The following is a 14,002-nucleotide window of genomic DNA, read 5'->3' on the forward strand; positions in this document are numbered from 1 at the left end:
TATCTGTCACTACAAACTGTAAAACAATTTTCCAACTGTTGAGTTTCATTTCTTTCAGCAGGAAGCAGTAGGGCAGTAACTCCAGAACCTTCTGAATGGTGTGAAAACAATTGTGCCCCTTCCCATCACTCTTCCTTGCTCTCCTGAAAATACTGACCCTTGATGGGGTACAGTTCAATGGATACGGGTTCCCGTGTGACACACACGCATACACACCTTCCAGTAGTAATGGGAACTCTGGCCAATTTTCTACCTCCAAGGTTTTGGCGGGGGGGGGGGGGGGGGGGGGGCACAGGCTCATTATGGTGCCCCATCTGCCTCCTTGGTCAAGATCAGATAGCTAAGTAAAGGCTCAGTAAAGAATTTGGATGCTTTTGTTTGTATTTGCATTTTTATGTAACAGAATTGGTATGCTATAATCTATATTGCACTGGAATTTAGTTTTTTGCTCCTGTCAAGTTACCACTGTGAAGTAGTTTTGGATATCAGAGTACTCTGCACATATATGCCAACCTAGAAAAATAGCAAAAGTTAACCAACACTTGAAAAAAGCGAACACAGGCGCCCCCACTTTCCCCCATGCAGTTATTGCTGACATTCACCCTCCCCCACCCACAAAGCATTAGTCTAGATTTCTGTCCTTTCCCCTTCCCTCTGCCCTCCCCTTAATGCCACCCCACCCCGAGTGCTGCTACAAAGTAATTCTGCATACCGTAAACAGGAATTCTTGTTGGTATCAACTATGCAAGGGGTGGAACCATTTCCACTATTGGTAGGAGCAGCAAAGAAGGAAGAGGGGCCCTGCCATGCTGACCCCAAAACAAATGGATGATTGGCACTTATGCTTTCAGAATGTAGTGTGTAGTTAAGTATTTAATAATAAAATGAGGATGAGTAATGATATAAATCCAAAAATTGTCAAAATTCACATATTGATGAGCAAATGTTCTGGATGAGTTGCAAAAATTTAATTTTCTTAATATATTGCAGTGAATTTTTGTTTTGCTGTAGGAGCACAATGCCCAAAACCATCTTTGCAATTGAAACAGCTCTAAATGCTTACTTTCAATATACAAATAAGTTGAAGCCCAAGGCTCAACTACGTGCTATATTTAATAGCTGAACTACTAGGAGAGAAAGAAAGAAGTTGTAATGAAAAATAGCAACACACAAGGCAAGCGCCGCTATGAAATATCCACAGTTGAAATTTCACATTTGAGCAAAGAAATTAGCAAGCATACAATTTAACTTGAGACCGGAAAAGAGAAGAGAAGTTTTAAACAACTTTCTCCCCTGTTAAATTCTCTTTCCCTTGGAATTCACTAAATGGACAATTGTGGACATAACCAGATCCCTGAACCCATGGCCTACAACATAGCAGAGTAAAATGGGCCTCTTACATAAGAATCAGCACAAATAAATGCACCTTAGACCTGAATTAATAATCGCAACAAATGATTAGGGAGAGAAAGTAACAAATATCAAATCCTGGACATCAGAAACCAATCAAATTTGAGCAAGAGCAATTTACATGAAAACCAAACATTTGGAATAGATAGTAACTTACCAAATTACTGACAGAAGTTGCTGAAAGAACTATGTGTAAATTTGGTTGAAAATTTTCAGGCACATGGAGGAAATCTTGACGTGCAGACACACAACCTGTGCCCTTCCCGATCTCTGTAACATCCTCCAGTTCGACAACCCTCTGCGATCTCTGCGCTCCAATTTTTACGCAGTGAGTAGTTACGACTGGGCTACAGGGGAATGGGACTAACTGGATTGCTCTTACAAAGAGCCGGCATGGGCTTGAAGGGCAGAATGGCCACCTCCTGTGCTGTAACCATTGAATGATTCTATGATGGCTCTATATAAATGCAAGTTGTTGTTGTTGTAATGCACTAACAGCATTTCCATACCGCACACAACTGTCCTGCGAAATTGGCAATTATTTCATGGACTCGTCGTTTTTGACCTTAGACTTCAATCTATTCTAGTCCTGACTGATGCATTCAGGGTAAAGGTGTAGAACAGCTTTAAATAGATTTTTGGGCGTTGCTTTCTTACAGAAAAAAACAACAGTTACAGAAAAATCAAACTTTCTCAGCTCATCCAAAGAGAGAAATGGAGGGGCTTAGGCAGCGAATTCCAGAGTATGGGGCCGAGGTGGCTGTAGGCACAACCACCACTAGTCGGGCAAGGGAGGAATGCACAACAGGCCTGAGTCGGAGGAATGGAGAGTGCAGGGTGGGTTGCAGGGCTGAAGGAGGTTAAAGAGATATGGAGGGAAGAGGCCATAAAAGAACTTAAGCACGTGGATGAGAATTTTAAATTGGACCAGGAGCCAATGAGGTTCAGCAAAGACAGGAGTGATGAGTGAGTGGGACTTGGTGTGGGATAGGATATGGGCAGCAGAGTTTTGAAATTTTTGCATGAGCTGAAGTTTACAAAGCATGGAGGATGGGAGGTCAGCTAGGACAGCATTGGAACAGTCGAGTCTGCAGGTGACAGGCATGGATGAGAGTTTCAGCAGCAGATGGGCTGAGGCAGGTGTGGAGGTGGGTGATGTTACACAGATCGAAGTAGGCAGTCTTTGTGATGGAGAGCACATGAGGTTGAAACCTCAGCTGGAGGTCAAATAGGATGCTCAAAATGCAAAGTTATATAAGAGTTGTCTGACAGGTCTGGGTATTCAAACAGTAGTGCTCTAAAGTTGACAATAGTGCTAGTTTCATGGTCTTATATTTTAATCAATACACTATAGCAGAGGTGATCGACAAAATACTAGGGGTAGGAGTATCATGTGTTCTATTGAAGCTTACATAGGTTTCAACAATGAAAAACCAATTTGTATTTTTATTAAAATATATAAATAGTGTAAAAGGATGTCAGATGATACAGTAATGGAATAAGATCAGCTGTAATATACTTCAACAAGTACAATCCAGTTACACCTAATCGCCTCCCTCCTCCCAGGGATAAAGTGAAACTGAATGAGAGATTCCACCTCTTCAGTATCTAAACAGTTAACATTTAATAGTTTAAGGGGAACAATTGGCCCAACTCTCCAAAATAATTAGTAAGTGCTTTTAAAGACAGATACGAATGAGCAGGCATTATGCTAGGTGCCCCAGTGCAAAAGGCACTGCGGAATTTCATATTATATAAATATGTGAACAACGTGCTAAATTTAAAACAGATCGATCTGTCTGTTATTGAAGAAAATAGATAAATTCACAAACCAAACTGTTCCTCAAAACAACAGTGTACACTTCACCAGCAGTACAGAGTACTCCTGGCTTCATAATAGTGAGCATAGATCCCATCCGCTTTTCATTTTAACCATTAATGATTCCAAATTTAAAGGTAAATTCATTTTAAATGTTCATACACATTACTCAGGTGACCAATCTGCATAGAGAAAATTTAAAAATAGTACACATCCATTCCAGGACTTTTGGTAGATGGTGCAAATGAAGGATCTCCACATCCTGGTACAAAGGTGTTCAGATTGTACAACAGAAAAGAACGGCCCCCCATTAGGTTACAGCTACTGTAATATACACTCCAATCCCCCAGGTGAACAGCCTTAACACTTGGCAATTCCGTACACATAAATATAAAGATAACATTATTTACATGCCAAATCTGAGATACAATCAGTAAGAAGTAGAATATTTAAAAATGAATTTTAAGTGCTAATAAATGCATCCTTTGACACCTGCTGGAAATGGGTGAGGATATACTTGGGCTGAATTGCTCTCCCACTGTCAAATAGCCTCCCAACACTCAACAGCAAAGTTCAGACATAAATGACAATGATTCAGGTGTGGTACAAGTGGGACGTCAGCCCCTGTGAAACCAAACGCCAGCAAGGAGTCAATGCCCTCAGGAAAGGGCAGAAGGGAGGGAAGAGAGAACAGCACCAAGGAAGAAACTCCATTAAAAAAAAATCTCCATAGAAGACAGTAACACTGACACTACCAAAACTCATGTCTTAAACCGGTAATGCAAAATGTGGGATTTTCAAGTACAGCATACTCACCTAATGGCAGCCCCTCAATGGTTGCCCTTTGCAGTCTGTGAATCCCAATTATCTGGGGAATGCTATCGTGACTCAGGTGTGTAAAGTATTGTGGTTAGGATGGTGTCATTGCCAGAACTTTCACACCTGCAAAAGAAAGATTACATTTTCTTCTTCAACTTGACTTGTTAACCCGCACTTAATTCACTAAAAAAATTATTTATTGCATCGTGAACAATGTTGGAATACAACCTCTTTAACTAATACAGTGTTCTATACAGTATGGTGCATTCAGTATATAAAATAATGGCTAGATCAGGATACTTCATGACTGCACAATTTAACAGACAAAAAGTAGTACATTACGACATAGAATCATAGAACGGTTACAGCAGAGAAGGCGGCCATTTGGCCCATGCCAGCTCTTTGTAAGAGCAATCCAGTTAGTCCCATTTCCCCCACTCTTTTGCCGTAGCCTTCAAATTTTTCCCCTTCAAGTATTTATCCAATTCCTTTTTGAAAGCCATGATTGAATCTGCTTCCTCCACCCTTTCAGGCAGCACATTCCTGATCATAACTACTGGCCGAGCAATAAAGTTTTTCCTCATGTCGCCTTTGGTTCTTTTGCCAATCACCTTAAATCCGTGTCCTCTGGTTCTCGGCCCTTCCACCAATGGGAACAGTTTCTCTTTATTTACTTTATCTAAACCCTTCATGATTTTGAACATGTCTATCAAATCTCCTCTTAACCTTCTCTACTCTAAGGAGAACAACCCCAGCTTCTCCAATCTATCCAAGTAACTGATGTCCCCCATCCCTGGAACCATCCTAGTAAATCTTATCTGCACACTCTCCAAGGCCTTCACATCCTTTCTGAAGGATCGACCAAAAAAGATAACCCAAAATATTCCCACGCCATTATCTGGGGATAATGACAGGCTTCTCTGAAAACAACGTCTGATTCAACTGACTACCATTACCTGGAGTACTGGTGCAATATCACTCGAGGCTGGAGCACAAAATCTAGGCTGACACTCCAGTGCAGTACTGAAGGAGTGCTGCACTGTTGGAGGTGCAATCTTTCAGATGAGACGTCTGCCCTCTCAAATGGATGTAAACGATCCCATATCACTATTCGAGGAACAGCAGGGGAGTTCTCCCTAGTGTCCTGGCCAACATTTATTCCTCAACCAACATCACAAACAGATTATCTGGTCGTTTTCACATTGTTGTTTGTGGGGCCTTGCTGTGTGCAAATTGACTGCTGCATTTCCTACATTACAATGGTGACTACACTTCAAAAGTACTTCATTGCCATTTGGGACATCTAGAGTTCGTGAAAGGCGCTATATTAATGCAAGTCTTCCTTTTTTTTAAATAAAGCCAGTCTCGAAATGTAAATACAGCTCATTCAGTACACGCCATGTTCTAGCAAAATGAAATACGGAATATCACTTTTAAAGAACCGTCAACATGCCAAAAGCACGACAGCAGTATACAAGATTAAAACATTCATTCTTTAGTTTATAACCTTTTTATAGAAGATCGTACAATATTACAAAAGGGCTGGTGCATGTTGGCATACCAGTGCACATGATCCCTTAATTCTACTGTATTATCAATCATGCTACTGTGGGTAGGGAAGATAAAACTTCTGGAGTCATCCTCATAGGGCTGTATCAATCACCACCTAGTGGCTGGTGCAAAAATGGCATAAATACAGGCCTGCATTCCATTGTGACAACGAGAAAACAGAGTAATATGGTCCTTTTTTTAAAAAAACGACATTATTCTAAAACCAGAAGTTTACTTTATTCAAAAGTATTTTCCGATTTTATTTAAATCCATTTATCCAAAACACTTGGTTCAAATGGATTGTCTCCAATAGCTACCATACTAGTGCAAGCACTCGAGTGTTGACTGCTCAAGAAGAGAACATAGGAACAGGAGTAGGCCATTCAGCCCCTCGTGCCTGCTCCGCAATTTGATAAGATCATGGCTGATCTGTGTTCGAACTCCATAAACCCGCCTTTGGCCCATATCCCTTAATACCTTTGGTTGCCAAAAAGCTATCTATCTCAGATTTAAATTTAGCAATTGAGCCGTTTGCGGAAGAGAGTTCCAAACTTCTACCACCCTTTGTGTGTAGAAATGTTTTCTAATCTCGCTCCTGAAAGGTCTGGCTCTAATTTTTAAACTGTGCCCCCTACTCCTAGAATCCCCAACCAGCGGAAATAGTTTCTCTCTATCCACCCTATCTGTTCCACTTAATATCTTATAAACTTCGATCAGATCACCCCTTTAACCCTCGAAACTCCAGAGAATACAACTCCAATTTGTGTAATCTCTCCTCGTAACTTAACCCTTGAAGTCCGGGTATCATTCCAGTAAATCTACGCTGCACTCCCTCCAAGGCCAATATGTCCTTCCGAAGGTGCGGTGCCCAGAACTGCTCACAGTACTCCAGTTGCGGGGTTTAACCAGGGTTTTGCATAGCTGCAGCATAACTTCTGCCCCCTTGTACTCCAGTCCTCTAGATATAAAGGCCAGCATTCCATTAGCCTTATTGATTATTTTCTGCACCTGTTCATGACACTTCAATGATCTATGTACCTGAAACCCCAAAGTCCCTTTGGACATCCACTGATTTTAACTTTCTAACCATTTAAAAAGTACCCTGTTCTATCCTTTTTTGATCCAAAGTGGATGACCTCACATTTGTCTACATTGAAATCCATTTGCCACAGTTTTGCCCATTCACCTAATCTATCAACATCGCTTTGTAATTGTGTGTTTTCATCTACACTGCTTACAATGCCACCAATCTTTGTGTCATCGGCAAACTTAGATATGAGACTTTCTATGCCTTCATCTAAGTCGTTAATAAATATTGTGAATAATTGAGGCCCCAAGACAGATCCCTGCGGGACTCCACTAGTCACATCCTGCCAACGTGTGTACCTTCCCATTATCCCGACTCTCTGTTGCCTTTCGCTCAGCCAACTTCCTAACCAAGTCCGTACTTTTCCCTCGATTCCATGGGCTTCTATCTTGGCTAACAGTCTCTTATGTGGGACCTTATCAAATGCCTTCTGGAAGTCCAAAAATAACATCCATTGACATTCTTTGTCCACTACTTTAGTCACCTCTTCAAAAAATTCAATCAGGTTTGTCAGGCACGACCTACCTTTCACAAATCCATGCTGGCTCTCTCTGATTAACTGAAAATTCTCGAGGTGTTCAATCACCCTATCCTTAATTATAGACTCCAGCATTTTCCCCACAACAGAAGTTAGGCTAACTGGTCTATAATTCCCTGGTTTCCCCCTCTCTCCTTTCTTAAAAAGCGGAGTGACATGTGCAATTTTCCAATCCAGAGGGACAGTTCCTGAATCTGGAGAACTTTGAAAGATTATAGTTAGGGCATCTGCAATGTGCTCACCTACTTGCTTTAAAACCCTGGGATAGAAACCATCTGGTCCTGGGGATTTGTCACTCTTTAGTGCTATTATTTTCTTCATTACTGTTGCTTTACTTATATTAATTTTATCGAGTCCCTGTCCCCGATTCAATATTAGTTTTCTTGAGGTTTCTAGCACGCTATCCTCTTTTTCTACTGTAAATACTGACACAAAGTAATCGTTCAACATGTCCGCCATTTCCTCATTATCAATGACAATATCCCCACTTTCAGTTTTTAAGGGGCCAACACTGCTCCTGACCACCCTCTTTTTCCTAATATAACTATAAAAGTTCTTTGTATTGGTTTTCATATCCCTTGCAAGTTTCTTTTCATACTCTCTTTTTGTAGCTCTTACTACCTGTTTTGTAATCCTTTGTTGATCTTTGTATCTTTCCCATTCGCCAGGATCTGTGCCATTTTTTGCCTTTCCTTATGTCTTATACTGTCCTTTACCTCTTTAGTTGTCCATGGCTGTTTTTTTGGCAAGTAGAGTTCTTGTCCCTCAGGGGTGTAAACCAATTCTGTATCACGTTAAATGTTTCTTTAAACATTTCCCACTGATCATCAGTCGTTTTACCCATCAACAGATTTGCCCAGTTTACTGTGGACAGTCTCTGTCTCATCTCATTGAAGTCGGCCTGACCCAAGTCTAGAATCTTAGCAGCTGATTCACTTTTTTCCCTTTCAAACACTACATTGAACTCGATCACGTTATGATCGCTATTGGATAGATGTTCACGTACAGTTAAGCCGTTAACTAAATCTGGTTCATTACTCATTACTAAATCTAGTATGGCTTGCCCCCTTGTTGCCTCCAGGACATACTGCTGTAGAAAACTATCCCGGATATACTCAAGAAATTCACTACCTTTCTGACAGTTGCTAGTCTGCTTTTCCCAATCTATGTGAAGTTTAAAGTCCCCCATTAAAACCACTATGCCTTTCTTACACACTTGTCTAATCTCTGCATTTATACAATCTAGCACTTCAGAGCTGCTGCCAGGGGTCCTTTACACAATTCCCACTATAGTCTTAGATCCTTTCCTATTTCTCAATTCAACCCATAAGGTCTCTGTTGGCTGCTTACCTCTCGTTATATCCTCCTTTATCATTGAAGTGATTTAATCTCTAATCATTAAGGCTACTCCTCTCCCTCTTCCATTTTCCCTATCTCTCCTGCAGACCTTATAACCCGGTATATTTAGTTGCCAATCCTGACCATCCTGCAGCCAAGTCTCAGTAATAGCTATCATGTCATACCCTCCAATTTGAATATGAACCTGTAGTTCATTTAATTTATTCCTTGTACTCCTTGTATTTGTATATAGAACTCTTAGTTGGGCCACACACCCTAGCCTGACCTTCAGCTTTGATGCTGGGTTAATCGCCTTATATCTTCTAGTTTTCACTTTATCTGTAGTGTCTAAAGTACACTTTCTTTCTGCTGCTCTACGCTTTTCCCTTTCACTTGTTCTTGAACAACTGTTGGTACTATTTGTATTGTAATGGATTCAAGTATCATAGTTTTGTTCTTCCAGAGACTAACAGTCTACTTGAAATGAAAGAAATTAAGTCTGTTACTGCTTCCCTGCTAGAGGACAATATGGACCACTAAACCATTCAGAAAGATGGCCACTGAGATAATGGACTCAATAAGATGGATTACTCAATTTGTAATTTGTCTCAATTCTCAACTCAGTAGACTATGCACAACTCCTAGCAATCTCATCTAAATTCCTACTTAATAGCAAGACAGGTAGTACCAGAGATGGCAATTCAGTAGAATGACTGATTCAGATCTAATATTTTAAACTGCAGGATGTCACTAATGCATTTTTTATCTGCACATTTAGGAATCCTTTTGTCTTTTGAACTTTTTAAACAGTGAATCTTTGGAACAAGATCACCATTGTTATCAAGCTAGATTTTCTCCTTTTTGCCTCCTTAGATCACGACAGCCAATAGGGCCAGAGGAAACATTCCCAAATGTCAGCCCTGGCAATCTTTTATTAAAAGAATACAACAATAGAGCCCTCTACCCTCTACAACTGCAAGGAGGAAGTACCTGGCATCCACTTGATGCCTTTCTCTCCAACACAAACCACTAAAGCTAGTGCGCAGGTACAAAAAGTAATCAAAAAAGGTAATGGAATGTTGGCCTCTATTTCAAGAGGGCTGAAATACAAAAGTGAAGAACTGATGCTTTAGTTATACAGAGCTCATCTAGAGTACAGTGTTTCATTTTAGGCACTGCACCTCAGGAAAGATATGTTGGCCTTGGAGGGGGTATTGCGCAGATTCACCAGCATGATTTTTTAAAAATTCGTTCATGGGATGTGGGCATCGCTGGCGAGGCCAGCATTTATTGCCCATCCCTAATTGCCCTCGAGAAGGTGGTGGTGAGCCGCCTTCTTGAACCACTGCAGTCGTGTGGTGAAGGTTCTCCCACAGTGCTGTTAGGAAGGGAGTTCCAGGATTTTGACCCAGCGACAACGGCGATATATTTTCAAGTCGGGATGGTGTGTCAATTGGAGGGGAACGTGCAGGTGGTGTTGTTCCCATGTGCCTGCTGCCCTTGTCCTTCTTGGTGGTAGAGGTCGCAGGTTTGGGAGGTGCTGTTGAAGAAGCCTTGGCGAGTTGCTGCAGTGCATCCTGTGGATGGTACACACTGCAGCCACAGTGTGCCGGTGGTGAAGGGAGTAAATGTTTAGGGTGGTGGATAGGGTGCCAATCAAGCAGGCTGCTTTGTTCTGGATGGTGTCGAGCTTCTCGAGTGTTGATGGAGCTGCACTCATCCAGGCAAGTGGAGAGTATTCCATCACACTCCTGACTTGTCCTTGTAGATGGTGGAAAGGCTTTGGGGAGTCAGGAGGTGAGTCACTCACTGCAGAATACCCAGCCTCTGACCTGCTCTTGTAGCCACAGTATTTGTATGGCTGGTCCAGTTAAGTTTCTGGTCAATGGAGACCCCCAGGATGTTGATGGTGGGGGATTCGGCGATGGTAATGCCGTTGAATGTCAAGGGGAGGTGGTTAGACTCTCTTGTTGGAGATGGTCATTGCCTTGCACGAATGTTACTTGCCACTTATGAGCCCAAGCCTGGATGTTGTCCAGGTCTTGCTGCATGCGGGCACGGACTGCTTCATTATCTGAGGGGTTGTGAATGGAACTGAACACTGCAATCATCAGTGAACATCCCCATTTCTGACCTTATGATGGAGGGAAGGTCATTGATGAAGCAGCTGAAGATGGTTGGGCCAAGGATAATAGGACACTGCCCAGAGGAACTCCTGCAGCAATGTCCTGGGGCTGAGATGATTGGCCTCCAACAACCACTACCATCTACTAGATCGTTGAATGGTTACAGCACGGAAGGAGGCCATTCGGCCCGTCGAGTCCGTGCCGGCTCTATGCAAGAGCAATCCAGCTAGTCCCACTCCCCCGCCCTATCCCCATAGCCCTGCAATTTTTTTCCCTTCAAGTACTTATCGAATTCCCTTTTGAAAGCCACGATTGAATCTGCCTCCACCACCCCCTCGGGCAGTGCATTCCAGATCACAACCACTCGCTGCGGAAAAAAGGTTTTTCTCATATTGCCTTTTGTTCTTTTGCCAATCACCTTAAATCGATGTCCTCTGGTTCCTGACCCCTCCGCCAATGGAAACACTTTCTCTCTATCTACTTTGTCTCGACCAGTCATGATTTTGAATACCTCTATCACATTTCCTCTCAACCTTCTCTGCTCTATGGCGAACAATCTCAGCTTCTCCAGTCTATCCATATAACTGAAGTCCCTCATCTCTGGAACGATTCTAGTAAATCTCTTCTGCACCCCCTCTAACGCTTTCACATCCTTCCCAACATGCGGTGTCCAGAATTGGACAAAATACTCCAGTTGTGGCCGAACCAGTGTTTTATAAAGGTTCATCATAACCTCCTTGCTTTTGCACTCTATTCCTCTATTTATAAAGCCCAGGATGCCGTATGTTTTCTCAACTACCCTGCCACCTTCAATGATTTGTTCATGTATACCCCCAGATCTCTGTTCCTGCACCCCTGTTAGAATTGTACCCTTCAGTTTATATTGCCTCCCCTTGTTCTTCCTACCGAAATGAATCACTTCACACTTCTTTGCATTGAATTTCATCTGCCACATGTCCGCCCATTCCACCAGCCTGTCTATGTCCTCTTGAAGTCTATCATTATCCTCTTCATCTGTTCACTACCCTTCCCAGTTTTGTGTCCTCTGCAAAGTTTGAAATTGTGCCCTGTACACCCAAGTCCAAGTCATTAATATATATCAAAAAAAGCAATAAGTCCAAGTACCAATCCCTGGGGAACACCACTGTGTTTGTCCCTCCAGTCTGAAAAACAACCATTCACTCTCTGTTTCCTATTACTTAGCCAATTTCATATCCTTGCTACCACTGCCCCCTTTACTCCATGGGCTTCAACTTTTATGACAAGCCTATTATGCGGCACTTTATCAAAAGCTTTTTGGAAGTCTATATGTACCACATCAACTACATTGCCCTCATCAACCCTCTTTGTTACCTCATCAAAAAACTCAATCAAGTTGGTTCAACACGATTTGCCTTTAACAAATCCGTGCTGGTTTTCCTTAATTAATCGACACTTGTCCAAGTGACTGTTAATTTTGTCCCGGATTATCGTTTCTAAAAGTTTCCCCACTACCAAGGTTAAACTGACTGGCCTGTAGTTGCAGGGTTGATCTTTGGATCCTTTTTTGAACGAGGGTGTAACATTTGCAATTCTCAAGTGCTCTGGGACCACCCCTGTATCTAAGGGTGATTGAAAGATTATGGCCAGTACCTCCACAATTTCCACCCTTGCTTCCCTCAGCAACCTAGGATGCATCCAATCGGGACCGGCTGACTTATCTACTTCAAGTACAGCTAGCCTTTCTAGTACATCCTCTATCAATTTTTAGCCCATCCAGTATCTCAACTACCTCTTCGCTTACTGTGACTTTGGTAGCATCTTCTTCCTTAGTAAGGACAGATGCAAAGTATTCATTTAGTATCTCAGCCATGCCCTCTGCCTCCATGCGCAGATCTCCTTTTTGGTCCCTAATCGGTCCCACCCCTCCTCTTACTATCCATTTACTGCTTACATGCCTATAGAAGACTTTTGGATTCCCTTTTATTGGGATTTATAGGGTTAAATTATGAGGACAGGTTGCATAAACTTGGTTTGTATTCTCCAGTTTAGGTGGTTGAGGGGAGGTGCAATCAAAATGTTCAAAATGATAAAAGAATTTGATAGGGTAAATACAGATAAACTATTTCCTCTGGTGGGGGAATCCAGAAGGGGGCATAATCTTAAAATTAAGGCTCACAATTTAGGAGGGAAATCAGGAAGCACTTTTTCACACAAATCTGGAAATCATGAGAAAATCTGGAACTCTCTCCCCCAAAAAGCTGTGAATGCGAGGTCAACTGAAATTTTCAAGACTGAGATCTATAGATTTTTGTTAGGTACGTGTAATAAGGGGTATGGAACAAAGACAGGTGTGTGGAGTTGAGGTACAGATCAGCCTTGATCTAATTAAATGACTGATAAGGATAGAGGGACTGAATGACATATTTTTGTTCCGATGTTCCACAGTACAACATGCTAAAGGTGTCTCTCTCACCATCAGCCTACAAGTCAGTACGCTTCCAGTCTTTCTCTCTATCCTTACCAGCTAGTATTCATACCACTTATATAGGATTATGCCTGAACACCCATTAGTGTACCTTGGCCTGCTATACCCTAGGCCATCCATTTCAACCCCATTTAACAAGGGGTCTCGGAACAGAAAAATCCTCACTGTGATCACAATGAGACAGTAACAATTCTATGCAAAGGACAACAAATTCCAAGGTTGATATGACATTTAATTGTAATACTTTCTCTTTACATCCCTTTTCCCTTTCTCTCCTGCCCTTTGCTTCATTATCAAACCTCCCTCTTCCCTTGTTTCTTGATCACGACCCTCTCCCTGCATCTCCCTCTGATCCCCTGCCCTTCACTTCAGTACCAATCCCGCTTGGTCTTATTCTCCCATCGCTCCACCATATGCATTTTTCGGGGAAAAGGCAATGGTCTATTATCCTCAGAGTTGGTAACGGCCAGGCTTAGTTTACAAGGTATGTGTTAAACACACTAGTCACATGGGCGAGCTCCCCCATAGTCCCATTGCCCTGCCCTTTCTCCACACAAGGAAAAATTTTCAAAAGCAGCATTAGTTTTCGAAACAAACAACATTGGTTTTCCCTTTCATCTCAATACATATGGTATAAAAAGACAGCCAACAGTGGTTTAACGGTATCACTTGTTAGGCTCAACTTTACTTAGCAGTTCACTTCCTACCAGATCATTGACTGTATACCCATAAATAACTCCACAACTGTCAAAATTATTCTTACAGTTTAAAATCAGTACACAGAGCACTCTATTCCATGCAATATATTGTTGTTGAGAAAACCTGAAAGCTTGGAGATGATAGCAAA

At 41.9% G+C, this 14,002-nt stretch overlaps 1 protein-coding gene across 4 annotated transcripts in view; it reads right to left on the reverse strand.

The window, feature by feature from the left end:
• Positions 1-14,002, reverse strand: part of spopla (speckle type BTB/POZ protein like a) — a 220,860-nt gene that overhangs the window by 100,291 nt on the left and 106,567 nt on the right. For 3 of the 4 annotated variants that reach the window (XM_067987201.1, XM_067987203.1, XM_067987204.1), the window contains exon 2: positions 4,046-4,171. The exons of the other annotated variant lie outside the window; for it this stretch is intronic. The gene's annotated coding sequence lies outside the window, so the exon portion shown is untranslated. The remainder of the gene's footprint in view (positions 1-4,045; positions 4,172-14,002) is intronic. 4 annotated transcript variants of the gene reach the window in all.

Source organism: Heptranchias perlo, chromosome 7 (assembly GCF_035084215.1).
Source record: "Heptranchias perlo isolate sHepPer1 chromosome 7, sHepPer1.hap1, whole genome shotgun sequence".
Lineage (NCBI taxonomy): Eukaryota > Metazoa > Chordata > Chondrichthyes > Hexanchiformes > Hexanchidae > Heptranchias > Heptranchias perlo.